We start from the raw sequence: 12,111 nt of genomic DNA, 5'->3' as shown, positions 1-12,111 counted from the left end.
CCTGCCTAACCAACCCATAAAACACTGAGAATGGCATTATAGGAATGATTAAAGGTCTGGAAAACCTGCTAGTGCAAATAATAATAATAAGAAAGCAAATAAAAAAGCCCAGCTAAACTTAGAGAGAGAGAAAGAAAATGTGTAATCAATCATACCCAGCAAGTGCCTAAACTAAAGATTTCCTCCCAAGGATATCTATTTAATGTGGGGGAAAAAAAAAGGCTTAACAAATTCCAGTGAGTGAGTTCTCTAATGAGACAAATGAGGATTAGAAGCAAAGCACTGCTTGGGGATGGTTTAACATTGACAGGAAGGAGTTGCCTCTTTCAGGAGTGTCTCTTCCAAATCCTTCGGGTCTGTTGGTACTGCAGGTCAAAAGAAGAAACTAATGGTTGGGGCTATGCAGAGGGTCAAACTAAATTTCACACAGTCACACAGACAAACTTGAGAGGTCCCTTCCAACCTCAGCCAGCCCATGATTCTGCATGAAAATGATTCTCTGAGTTGAGAGTAAAGGGAGAAGGTGCAATTCTTGGGATTCTTTTAACAATCTGTCTAAGGGGTTCACAGCCTGAGGGGAAAGAAAAAACAACTATTACTAGGAGAGTCCATAAGACATGACTATTTAATCCCTATTTGATAAGTAAGAAGTCCCAATAATGGTTTTGTCCCATCCTTTAACTGTCCCCAGTGACAGAGACTCCCCAGTGTCCCTATAAATCCTAATCAATTCCTGGGCTTCTCTCTGCTGACCATCCAAAAGAACTGGCCTACGTTTTGAAACACTAAATTACTGTGGCTGCAATTTGAGCCCCAAATTTCTAGTTCTACCCAGACTGGTCATGGAGATTTTTTTTCTCCCACTTCTTATTTGTAGCAGGGTTTTTTTTTTCACACACTTAAAAGACAACTTGTGACTTCTCCCTTCAGTGTTCCATTTTCTAGAATAAACATCCCCAGTTCTTTCATTGTTTTTTTCCCCTCCACATTTTTCAGACCTCTTATCATTTTTCTTCAAGTGCTTTTACCCCAACACAGAGACATGTACTCCAGTTAAAAGTCCAGCAGGGATCACTTGCCTCTTTTCCTTTGACCAAAACAAAAGTTTGCTTCCAGTTTATTGTTTATCATACTTCCAGCCTAACATAATCAGCAGCCATATGTAAGAGGGTTTGCCTGTGTGTTCAGCCCCTCCTCTGCAGCCTTGATGTGGAAAATAAACTAAAACAGGCAAAAGAAAAACCCTGAGAAATTCCAGTTTTGCAGGTGGAGAACAGAAACACAGAAAGATGAGGAGGACAAAATGTTACACCAGGAGCAGGAACCGAGATTAACCCTTCCAGATCCCTTATCTAAGTCTTAAGTAAAATAATCACCTTTCAGCAAGGTCTGATATCAGTGCACCAGATATTTGTGTTGCAGAGTTACAGCTGAACAGGAAAAATGAATTTCAAGCCATCAAATAATCCCCCAGGAGAAGCAGAAAAGCTGTTAGAAAAGGGCATCCCCCTTCATCCCCTCCAGCTCCCTCAGTGACACAACATATTCCAACAGCTTTTGGATATATATGTTCATGTTGACATAGAAAGAATAAAAAAACCAGGTTTGCCCAAAATCAATGCTGAATGATAAAAAAAAAGACTTCTTAGAAAACCCCCAGTATTTCCTCATTTTAGTTCCTCTTCATTCATGGAGCCCATCAGCTCCACCCCTACCCCCCACGTGAACTTCACTGAGAGCTCCTCAGACAGTTTCACACCACACCTGGGATTTTCCTTATTATACATAAGGACTGCACTGTCCTCAACCATCACTAATCTTGGATATTGAAGGAATAGAGGGAATCAGGAGCCGGTTCTGCACAGGAGGCATCTCCACCTGTCGTGGTTTTGCTTTTTTCCCAGGGTTTGTACAGCTGACCAGGACCAGTCCACAGACCCCGACATCACAGAACCACGGAATCATTTAGGTTGAAAAAAGACCTTTGGGATCGTTGAGTCCAGTCGTTAACCCAGCCCTGCCACACCCACCCATGTCCCCAAGCACCACAGCTACATGGCTTTTAAATCCCTCCAGGGATGGGGACTCCACGGGCAGCCTGTTCCAGTGCAGCCTGTTCCAGTGCCTGACAACTGTTTCCATGAGGAAATCATTCCTAATATCTAACCTAAACCTCCCTGGTGCGAGTTGAGGCTGTTTCCTCTCATCCTATCACTTCTTACTTGTGAGAAGAGACCGACTTCCACCTCACCACAACCTCCTTTCAGCCACCCTTGACATGAGAACCTCTGTGTCCCTGAACGAGCGTCTGTCTGGGGGGGACACTGTGAACACGGGACTTCACTGCTCTTGAAAATGCTGTTTTCCACCCCAGCTGCCCGTGCCCTTTTAGTTCCTTGGTGATCCATGATATTCCTTCACCTTTTGTCTACAACAGCTTCATGTCACTGACGTTTTGCCTGGTGCTTTAACATCAACCAGTGTGAGACCTTTGCCTGCACCACTGTCCTGTCAGGATATCAATTCAGGGTGCAAATAAGATGACATCTTCTAAGTCACACAGTGGATGATTACAATGAGTCCAGCTGAGTTTATCCATCCAAGAAGGATAAACTTTATGGCTTCAAGAAGCTCTGGATTTGGGACATGGTTTAGTGGTGAACACGGCAGCGCTGGGTTAACAGTTGTACTCGATGATCTTCCAGATCTTTTCCAACCTAAATGATTCTGTTTAGGTTGAGATGAAGATTTAAAACTCCTTTAAATGTCCCTCTGCTATAGCTCAAGCTGCCATCAAAGTTTCTAGTCACAGAATGCCTTGGGAGGAAATAACCCCAAAACACCAGCCATCCTAAAGCAACCAGGGGGCATCATTAAAAGAATAAAAATAATAACAATTAAAAAATCCAGTCCTTCTTCCCTTCAGAGTTTTACCTGCAGCAGAGGCTTCTCAGCCACATCATAAACTCCTGGAAGTCCCAGATTTCCTGCAGAAGGCATTCACCACAGTAACACTTCAAGCACGGGCATGTAACATAGTCCAAGAATGTTTTAAAACCATTAATTGACAGAACCCAGCCAAGTTTTTCACTTGCCATCCAAGTCACATGAATAGCGAATATGTTTTATAAACACAGACACATCTCTAGAAACAATGACACCAAACAGGGGATCCCCATTTGCATGTGCTCTACTTGCTGAAAGTTTGAGAGTTTAATATTTAGCATGTTTAGTTTTCTTCTCTGGTGTTACTAATTGTGGTAAACTGTAAAACTGTTAATGAAACAGCACTTAAGTTGTTCATAACAATTCTAAAACCACCCCCCCGCGTGAAATGAATGAAGTTCCCCTCTTAGGTCCTCTCTGTGAACTGTGGGAAATTTCCCTGTGCTGATTATACTGTTTATTAAAGTTGATTTTTGAGTAAACAGTTGTTGTAGGAAGTGGATGGCTGCACGTACGTGCTCTGCTCTGTTGATCCTTCCCAACTTTTCCAGGAGCATCCCTAATGCTTCCAGAATGACGTCATTAAGATTATGTTATCTTTTTCTCAGTGCCAAATTCCCTTCCCTGTCATCCAGAAAGTAACAGCAGCATGTTGGAGTGCCCTATTAAAATATCCCTACGGTTCCCCAAATGATGCCTCTGTAATAAAATCCATCTTCCTCTTGTCTTCTGGGCATCCCACCTGCCACGGAACCTTCTCTTCCTGATGGCCTGGCACCAGCTTGATGATGGGGAACCTCCTTCACCACCCACCCCTGGCTGCCCTATTTATAGGATCATGGAATCACAGGATGGTTTGGGTTGGAAAGGACCTTAAAAAAGATCATCCAGTTCCACCCCCCTGCCATGGGCAGGGACACCTTCCACTAGCCCAGGTTGCTCAGCGCTGTGAGACAGGTCATGGTTCTTCTGGAAGGATGGGCCAGGCAGCCAAAGGGATGATGATCCAAGCCAAGCCTGGTTTCCCAGTGCAAATGATTAACCTGGAGTAAAAACTTAATCTCAGTTCAACTACGGGTTAAAAGGGGGAATTGGAAGTGAAAATAAATAAGTAAACCAACAACCCAATATTTACTGAACTAAGACAAATATAGATGAAGAAATGTAAATGTAGTGCCATGAACTTTAAAAGCATTATATGAGACCCTCAAGACATCAGGAAAAACCCACAGCTGATAAAAATAAGAGATTAATGAGAAATGAATATTTCTAGGGTTTTTTCGTTTTTCTTTAGTTGGTTTTGAGTTTTGTTTCCTTTGAGTTTTTTGGGTTGTTTGGGTTTTTTTTTGGTAACAAAAAACATCACAACCAACAAAATTTTACAGATTGTACACTGCAGTAGAGGAAAGTTCAACGTGTGATTTTGACCTGTATTTGGAAAGCAGCAGTGAAACGTGATTGGCTCTGATGGTGATGAAAAAGCTTTTTCCAATTCATTAATAACAAAGGCAGATGTTAAACAGCTTCTACCAGAGGTAAACATTTAAAATTAGCAGGCCTGGATAACTTGCACCTCAAAGCACTTGTAATTGCTGGCTGAGAAGATCTATTTGAATCCAGCCAAATAAAAAACCTGGACTCAAAAGAGAACAGATTCAGCAAAGCCCTCCAGTATGGCAGCCTGAATTTTGGCAAAGAAGCAGAGAGTTTAGGGACTGAAAGAGGGAAATAATTCAGCATGAACTCCCAGTTATGTGCTGCTGAGAAAAGGCAAACAGAACTGTTTGCTCTATAAACTGAACAGTGGGGAGGAACAAGAAGAAAATCCTCCTTTTCTCCAAGGCATTGGGAAGATCTGCCTTGTGACACCACCCACGTCAACGATTTTAAAAGGGCAATAAAGAACAAAGGAAGGTGTGGAAAGGAAGCACAAAAGGATGTAGAGGAGCTCTGCACCCTCCTGGAGCAAGGCATGGGTGTCCTCACTCCAAGGTTATCTCAGTTACTCTGGGAACCGACATTTAGGCAGCTGAATGAGGTGTTGAATGTCCTCAGAGTTCCTCTACAGTCAGAAAATTACATCTAGTTGTGAAGTGAAAACCTACAGAAATTCATAACCCTCTCCAGATTATCTGGGTTAATAGCAGGGGTGAGGGGAAATATGTTGGGCTGCCCAGCTCAGCTCCTGAAAAGGAAGAGTTCAACAAAGAACAAGTTATACTTTATCAGAAACAGGTTTTTGGACTCGACCTGCTGGTGGTAACTGGTGAAAATTAGCTGCTTTTAGGAATTTGCCAAATAAAATAATCTATCCTTCCCATCAGGGATTACTCTAATCTTAATATAGTTACAACTGCACAGACTTCCTGGGTTTGGATGTCGGATCTTGGCCCAGCCACTGAGATGTTTCATTCCACTTGGATTTTCCCAAATAGCTGCTGGCCTCTAATCATGCTCTTGCTGCTCTATGTTTGGAAAAAACCCACATTCAAATAATGAAGTTTCAATAATGTTCTGGGCTTCAAGAGGGGGAAATGCTGCACAGAAGTCATCACAAATTCCAATTTAGGGGCACTTCTCTTCGATGAAGGTATTTTTGTTAGAAAAGCCTGATCAAGGTCTAAATATCCAAGTCATGAAGCAAGAAGAGGCAAAGCAAAGTCATATTGATACTGTGGGAGCCACTGGGTGCTGCCAATTCCCAAGATTCCATCAGGTATCTTCCTTTTTCCTGGCATGGTTGGTACATCCTGGTCCAGTGGAAGGTGTCCCTGCCCATGGCAGGGGGGTTGGAATGAGATGAACTTTACTGTCCCTTCTCACCGAAGCCATTCCCTGATTCTATCACCCCAGCAGCAGCAGCTTCTCATCATCTTGATGGCACAGAGAAGATACCAAATATCTTGTAATCCACGTGATAAATAAATAAGAAATCGATATTTTCTTTTCCCTTTTTTTTTTTTTTAAATAATTTCATGATTTTCGCCGCCGGTTTTGCTTTGTTGGCTTTTGGGGTTGCCAAAAGTGACCAGCAGCTCTAAACCCAGTTCTTTACTAACAGGTGAAGGAGGCCTGGAGTCTCACTGTCCTTTGCTTAACATCCTCCTCTGTTCCAGAGTATGGGAGAAAGAAATCCATCTTGGATGAAGGGCAGAGACACCATTCTTACTTCTTTTTTTCTTTTGCTGGTCTTCAAAGCAAGAACACCCATGTCCTCAGCTCTGAGTTTCCTGGACCCCACAAGCCCAGCCTTGCTGTACTGAGCTGGGGACACGGTGAACTCTGGCTGCACCTGCCAATTCTGAACTATTTGGATGTACTTAATGAAAACTGATGGATTGTGCAATCCCTGTGCCTGCAGATGAGCTCTGGGATCGCCCTTTAACCCACTTGGCTATTTTAGGTGCCCCATCATGTAAGAGGGTTGCTGCACGTGGCTTATCAGACTCATCTGGGTCTTAATCTGGCAACGTGGACCTAAAACGTGTCTTTAGTGCTGGGATTTCACAACCCAACTGCTTTATTCTTCTGTGAAGAGTTTAATCTTTCCCCTGAGGATTGTCTGTGGTCAGAGCTGAAAATGTATCTCAGTGGCACAGCCTCATACTGCCTTGACAGAGGCTTCTCCAGCCAGGGAAGATCTTCCAGACAAGGTAGTTCAAGTTATTGCCAACAGGAATCACGTTTGAGGTCAAGATTCCTTCAGAAACTCTTCCCAGCTCCACAACCCACCACCCAGACAAGTGAAAAATGAGGATATTCTGCTCAACAGCCTGTGCTTGACCACTGCAGTGGACATTGTGTTCACCATCATCTGGTTCTTGCCATTAACTTCCCTTTGCTGGTTTTCCTGCCTCTAGGGGTTGCTTCCTGCCCAGAACATCCCATTCCCAGCCCTGCACACGTTATTGGGGCCTGTTATTTTTAGGCGAGAATTTATGGCCCTTTTTGACACAGCACAAAGATGAGACACTTCTAAATCACAGCAAAACTGGCACCAGGATAGAGCTGTGCCCTGTGCATCCCTCCCAGGTTTATCAGGCCAAGAGTATTTCTGGGAGAAAGTGGTTTCTCCAAGTGTGGAAATGCAGCTTTGCCTCTTAAATTCATCCCCCAATTCCCAGGCTCAGGCTCAAGGGGATCACACAGAAGACACAGCAGCAGCACAGGGTGAGGAAAGAGCAGCAACAAAGCCTAAAGTCAAAAGCCTAAAATGATTAGTACCTTTTTGTGAGGTGTATGTGCCAATATAAAGCCTGTTACATCAGTAATTATAGCTGTGTTATAACTGATGTGCTTTACATGCTCACAAGACCTCAAGGGAGGAGGGAATGTTCTTCCACAGTTTTCCCAAGCTGGGCAAGGAGCCATATCCTGCTGTACACACCCAGCAGCCTGTCCAGCTACCCATCCAAAAGTGAGCCTTTCAAAGAGCTTTAGGAAAGTGAAACTCAGTGATCCTCCCCCAGTTATTTACAGCAACACTCCAGACCATAACTGTGATTATACAGACTGGAAATATTCTTGGGGGTGAATAAATGAAATCAAAATAAACAAACAAATAAATAAAAATAAATCTGCAAGACCTTTGAGAGCTCTGGGTGGAGTTTGTAACTATCACCTTGCTGCATTTCTGATCCAGCTGCTCTTCTTGTCTATCAGCCTTTGGGGAAGATGTGTCATCCGTGTCCTTGGTGACACAAACTGCTGTCAGACAGTTGTCACCAGAGATATTTGACAGCAGCACCTCATGCCCCAACTAAACACCTTGAGCAGATAAGACTGAACAATGTAAGGGAGCAAAACAACATCTTCATTTTCTCCCAGGTGTACACACCCATTTTCCACCAAACATGGCTAAATAAATATCCCCCAGATTTAGCCCAGCACCAGCTCCAGGCTTTGCTCCACAAAATGAAATGCAGGATAGAAAATAGAGGGAAGTGCTTCCCTCAGCACCAAAACGTTGGACTCTCCTCTTATAAGCCATCATTTAAAAGGAACAAAAGTCAAGGTTGGCTCCTTGGAATGCAGCATCCTCCTGGAATGGCACAATTAACTCCTTAACATGTGGAGTCAAAGCAGGGATATCTTAAAGGAGATGTGAGAGAGCAAAAATCACCACATTTCTTCCCAGAAGTAGGGGAATTATCCCTGACCTGGAATCCAAGCCACTGTGGATTAAAACTCTTTGGAACAAGAAGACAATTATTTTTTTTCCCTCTTTATATACAAAGCAATTTGCCTCTTCAGTGGCACAAAAATTAAATCCAGCTGGAATGGCTTTTTAATTAAAATCATATTTGGCTTATCAGAATGAGAGCACTTAGCTGATTACAAAAGAAACATGGAAACCTCTGTCATCCCAGTCCCCATTTTCCAAGGCTGTGCAGCAAACTCACTCTACTAAACCATGTGTAACCCTTTGGACACTGTCCCACATGAACTCTCCTCACCCCATTTACAGACCAGAAAAAGTCAGAGAGAACATACAAAATCTCTATAAAAAGGCATATGCAAAAGCTCATTCCCTGTGGCTGAACTAGCTGGAGTTCACTCAATGTTTCAATTTGCTGAATCCTGGAAATTTCCTAAGCAAAGGATCTCTATAGGATTTAATCTCTATACATTTAATTCCAAATCCTTGGCTGTGCTGCTATTTATCTTCATAGACAACTGAAAGGTTTTCCACTGTCTTGGAAGTGCCCTCAGGCCAAATGCTGAACCCATTCCCAGCAGATTCACCCCACCATCCCACTCCAATGGTTAAGGACCTCTTTCTTCCCAAGCATCATCACCCAGGCTTGCTGCCAGAGTCCTCTTCCTTTGCCAGGGGCTCTCCATATGGCGACCACAAATTTTATGGGTCGTGATAAGGGCAACAACAAACTGTGCCAACCCCCCTCCTTGAGGAGTTCCCTGAGGAACACCCCATGTGCCACAGCCCCTGGATCACAGGGAGCAACGGTGCTGCCTGTGGGGTTCAGCCTTCCAGGGTAACAATTTCCAGGAGCATTAACCCTCCTGTCAGACCCTCCGAGGGCACAGCAATGGCCACGTCAGCAGGGGCTAAGCTGATTTATTCTGGCTGGGCACGGTGACTGCAGGGGTAGGATTTTCCCAAGCACAGCTTCCAGTGAAATTCCTTGGGCCCAAGGAATGTGTGACCGAGCCCCTGCACGCTTTTATCTCTCTGTTTTCCGCGCCAGCTCCTGCTTGGAAAGAGGGATGCTGAGGCAGATGCTGGAACTGAGGTCTTGAACCCATGATCCTATGGGACTTCCAATCAGGACAGCACTGTCACAGGAACTCAGCAGTATTTTCCTTGCAGATGGAAAGGAGATCAGATGTTACTTCCATCGGGAGAGTTACCCGATTTTTAGCTCCAGTAGGACAAGGAGCTTGATTAGAGGCTGGAATAACATCTCCCAGTCAAACCCAAGAATGGACACATTGATCTCTGTGTCTCCCACAGAATGAAGAAAATGCAGTTTTTCCCCTGCAGTGCCTCCTGCCCTCTCCTGACACCCAGATGTGCTGCTTTCTGTCACACCATTAAACGCCACCATTCTGCAGGTAAACACAACTTGAGGGTAACCCACTGATATTCTCCCCACGAGACACCAAAAACCCCTGATCCCAGTGATCAGGAACTTCTCAGACTCTTAAACAACTTTAGTCCAATATTATATTTCTAAGCCTGAACATTTTCTTCCCCAATTAAATCTGCTGCTGCTGAAGTGAGTTAGAGATCTCCTGACTCTAAGACTGAATATGATTCAAACAAATCGTTGTGATGGAACAACATTCCAAACTGAAAATCTTCCATCACCTGATCTGTGACACAGGTCATTATTCCTTCTCTGAGTGTGTCAGACTGGCAGCTTGGGAATGAGGAAAGTGGTATTTCCCTCCTTCCCAGAAATGGCTCTGCCACAAATTAAAGGCGTGGCATATTTCTGAAAAGAAAGTTTCAAAACAAGGCTTTTCTTTCCTTTATTCACCCTTCTGTTAAGAAAAATAACTCAGGAATAATCATGAGCATTTCCAGTTTCTTGATGAGAAGAAAAAGGGTGAAAAGCAACCCTATTTTTATTTCCCCATCAACCAAGAATTAAAATCCCCAAGGATAAATATCTCCCTCACCCTTTGCAACTTCATAAACAAACAAACAAAAAAAACCTTTCTGAGAATATTTCTCAACTAAAAGGTTTGTGTTTTTTTTTTTTTTTAAGTAAAATACATTTAGAAGGCAAACAGCCAGCAAGGTCTGTGTGAAGAGAGATTGGTCGACAATCTTTATATCTTGGTCTTAAGATCAATTATATCTCATTTGACAGTACCCACACCCCCCACTGTCAGACAGCAGCTCCAGTCTCTAACTGGTGAGCTCTGCAGAAGGTTAATGGTGTCCCCACTGCAGACCTCATGGTACGAATTCAATTTGAAATTTCTCTCCCTCTCATCCCTTCTGAGCAGCTCCTGTCCCTCTGCACGTGGGGTTGGAGATGGTTGGCTGCATCTTTCCGGGGGAGAAGCTCAGTTTTCAATCTTGCTGTTGTTATTTTAGTACAGTGTGAAGAACCTGGGTGAGACTCCTTGTTTCTCACAGGAGAGCAATCCAAAATAATAATCTTCACCTCTCTCTTGTCTGAAACGTTTACGCTCGGACTGATGAAGGACCAGATCTGAGTTTTTTTTTTATTCTTTTCCCCCACAGATCTGTTTCATGGCTGGAGCAGAGTCAAACCCTGAAGAAAAGTACAAATTACACCAGCTGGGCAGATGTGGTGAATTCAAGGAGCTTGTAGTCTGAAGGCACGTGGAATCCACCAACTGCCTCCAGTTATCCACATCTCATTTTCTAGACACACCCTGAAAAAAAAGTGTCTAATTCGTAGCTCTTCAGGCCAAATCACCTTGAATACACCCTTAAAAAGGCAAAATGACCCGAGATTTACAAGAATCAGACCATATGTGCTCTGAGAAGCACCGTGCTGGGGCTGCCAACCCAACCCCTGTCTGAGCACTGCCATCCTGATGAAAACCTTTCCCTGTCTCTGCTCCCTAAGAAAACACTCCTTCCCTTCCTGATCCTCATGACAACCTGGATGATGACGCTGTTGGCTGGCACAGGAAGGCCTGAGTCCACTGTGGATGGATCCCTCGAAACAAGGGGTAATTTGGGACAGGGCAGTGGCCCCTGTCACATGGAGAGCAAAGTCCTCCAGCTGGCTTTGAGCTTCCTGACACACAAACACATCCGGCAGTGAGCCCAGCACACTCACACACACATTCCAAAACAAAGGGGTCAAGGGGATGATTGCCAAAAGAGGGATCATCAGTGGGACCTTTCCAGCAGGGACATGGCAAAACTGCAACACTGGAGGGACCAAACTGGGTAGAAGTCATTGCACTCTTCCAGTACTTAAAGGGGGTTTATAAAAGAGAGGGAAAGTAACTTTTTACATGGGCAGATAGTGATAGGACAGGGGGGGATGGTTCTAAGCTAAGAGGAGAGATTTATTAGATGTTAGGAAGAAGTTCTTCACTGTGAGAGTTGTGAAACACTGGCACAGGTTGCCCAGAGAAGCTGTGGCTGCCCCATCCCTGGAAGTGTCCAAGGCCATGGCTGGATGGGGCTTGGAGTAACCTGGGCTAGTGGAAGGTGTCCCTGCCCATGGCAGGGGGGTTGGAATGAGATGATCCTTAAGGTCCCTTCCAACCCAAACCTTTCCACGATTCTATGATGACCATATGAAACCCTAGAGAGATCCTGCCCATCTCTCAACAAACTACACTGGATTTCTATACTGGACTTTCATTTCTCAACCAGAAGAAATGGTTCTCTTTCCAAGATGACCTGTTTCTGTCTCCTCAAAGTCAAATCATGGATGTGGCTCCAAACACTACCAAGCTTCTGCTCCTGCACTGACAGGGAGATCCCCACTTTGGTAATACTTTGCTCCTGCTAAAGGTGGTTTTGTCTTGGTCAGTTTTAACTTGAGCAGGAGGGAGAGCACTGCCCTGTGAACAGGATCACAGCAACTCCTCTCCCTGCACAGCACCTGAATAACACACACATCACAGGCAGGCTCCTCCTGGGACAGCCCCTGTGACAGACAACCCTTCCCCTTCAGAAATGGGCCAACCTCCAGCACAGAA

The 12,111-nt window shown here is 44.3% G+C and overlaps 1 protein-coding gene across 2 annotated transcripts in view; it reads right to left on the bottom strand.

Moving 5' to 3' along the window:
• Positions 1 to 12,111, bottom strand: part of LOC127461086 (vasoactive intestinal polypeptide receptor) — a 104,854-nt gene that overhangs the window by 80,424 nt on the left and 12,319 nt on the right. The window contains exon 1 of one of the 2 annotated variants that reach the window (XM_051768393.1): positions 1,765 to 3,290. The exons of the other annotated variant lie outside the window; for it this stretch is intronic. The gene's annotated coding sequence lies outside the window, so the exon portion shown is untranslated. Of the gene's footprint in view, positions 1 to 1,764; positions 3,291 to 12,111 lie in introns of those variants that run through there. 2 annotated transcript variants of the gene reach the window in all.

This window comes from Manacus candei, unplaced genomic scaffold, assembly GCF_025592945.1.
Source record: "Manacus candei isolate 608988 ecotype Guabito, Panama unplaced genomic scaffold, ASM2559294v1 h1tg000094l, whole genome shotgun sequence".
NCBI lineage: Eukaryota > Metazoa > Chordata > Aves > Passeriformes > Pipridae > Manacus > Manacus candei.
The sequence above is the reverse complement of the archived record's forward strand: the minus strand, read 5'-3'. Positions and strand labels throughout refer to the sequence as shown.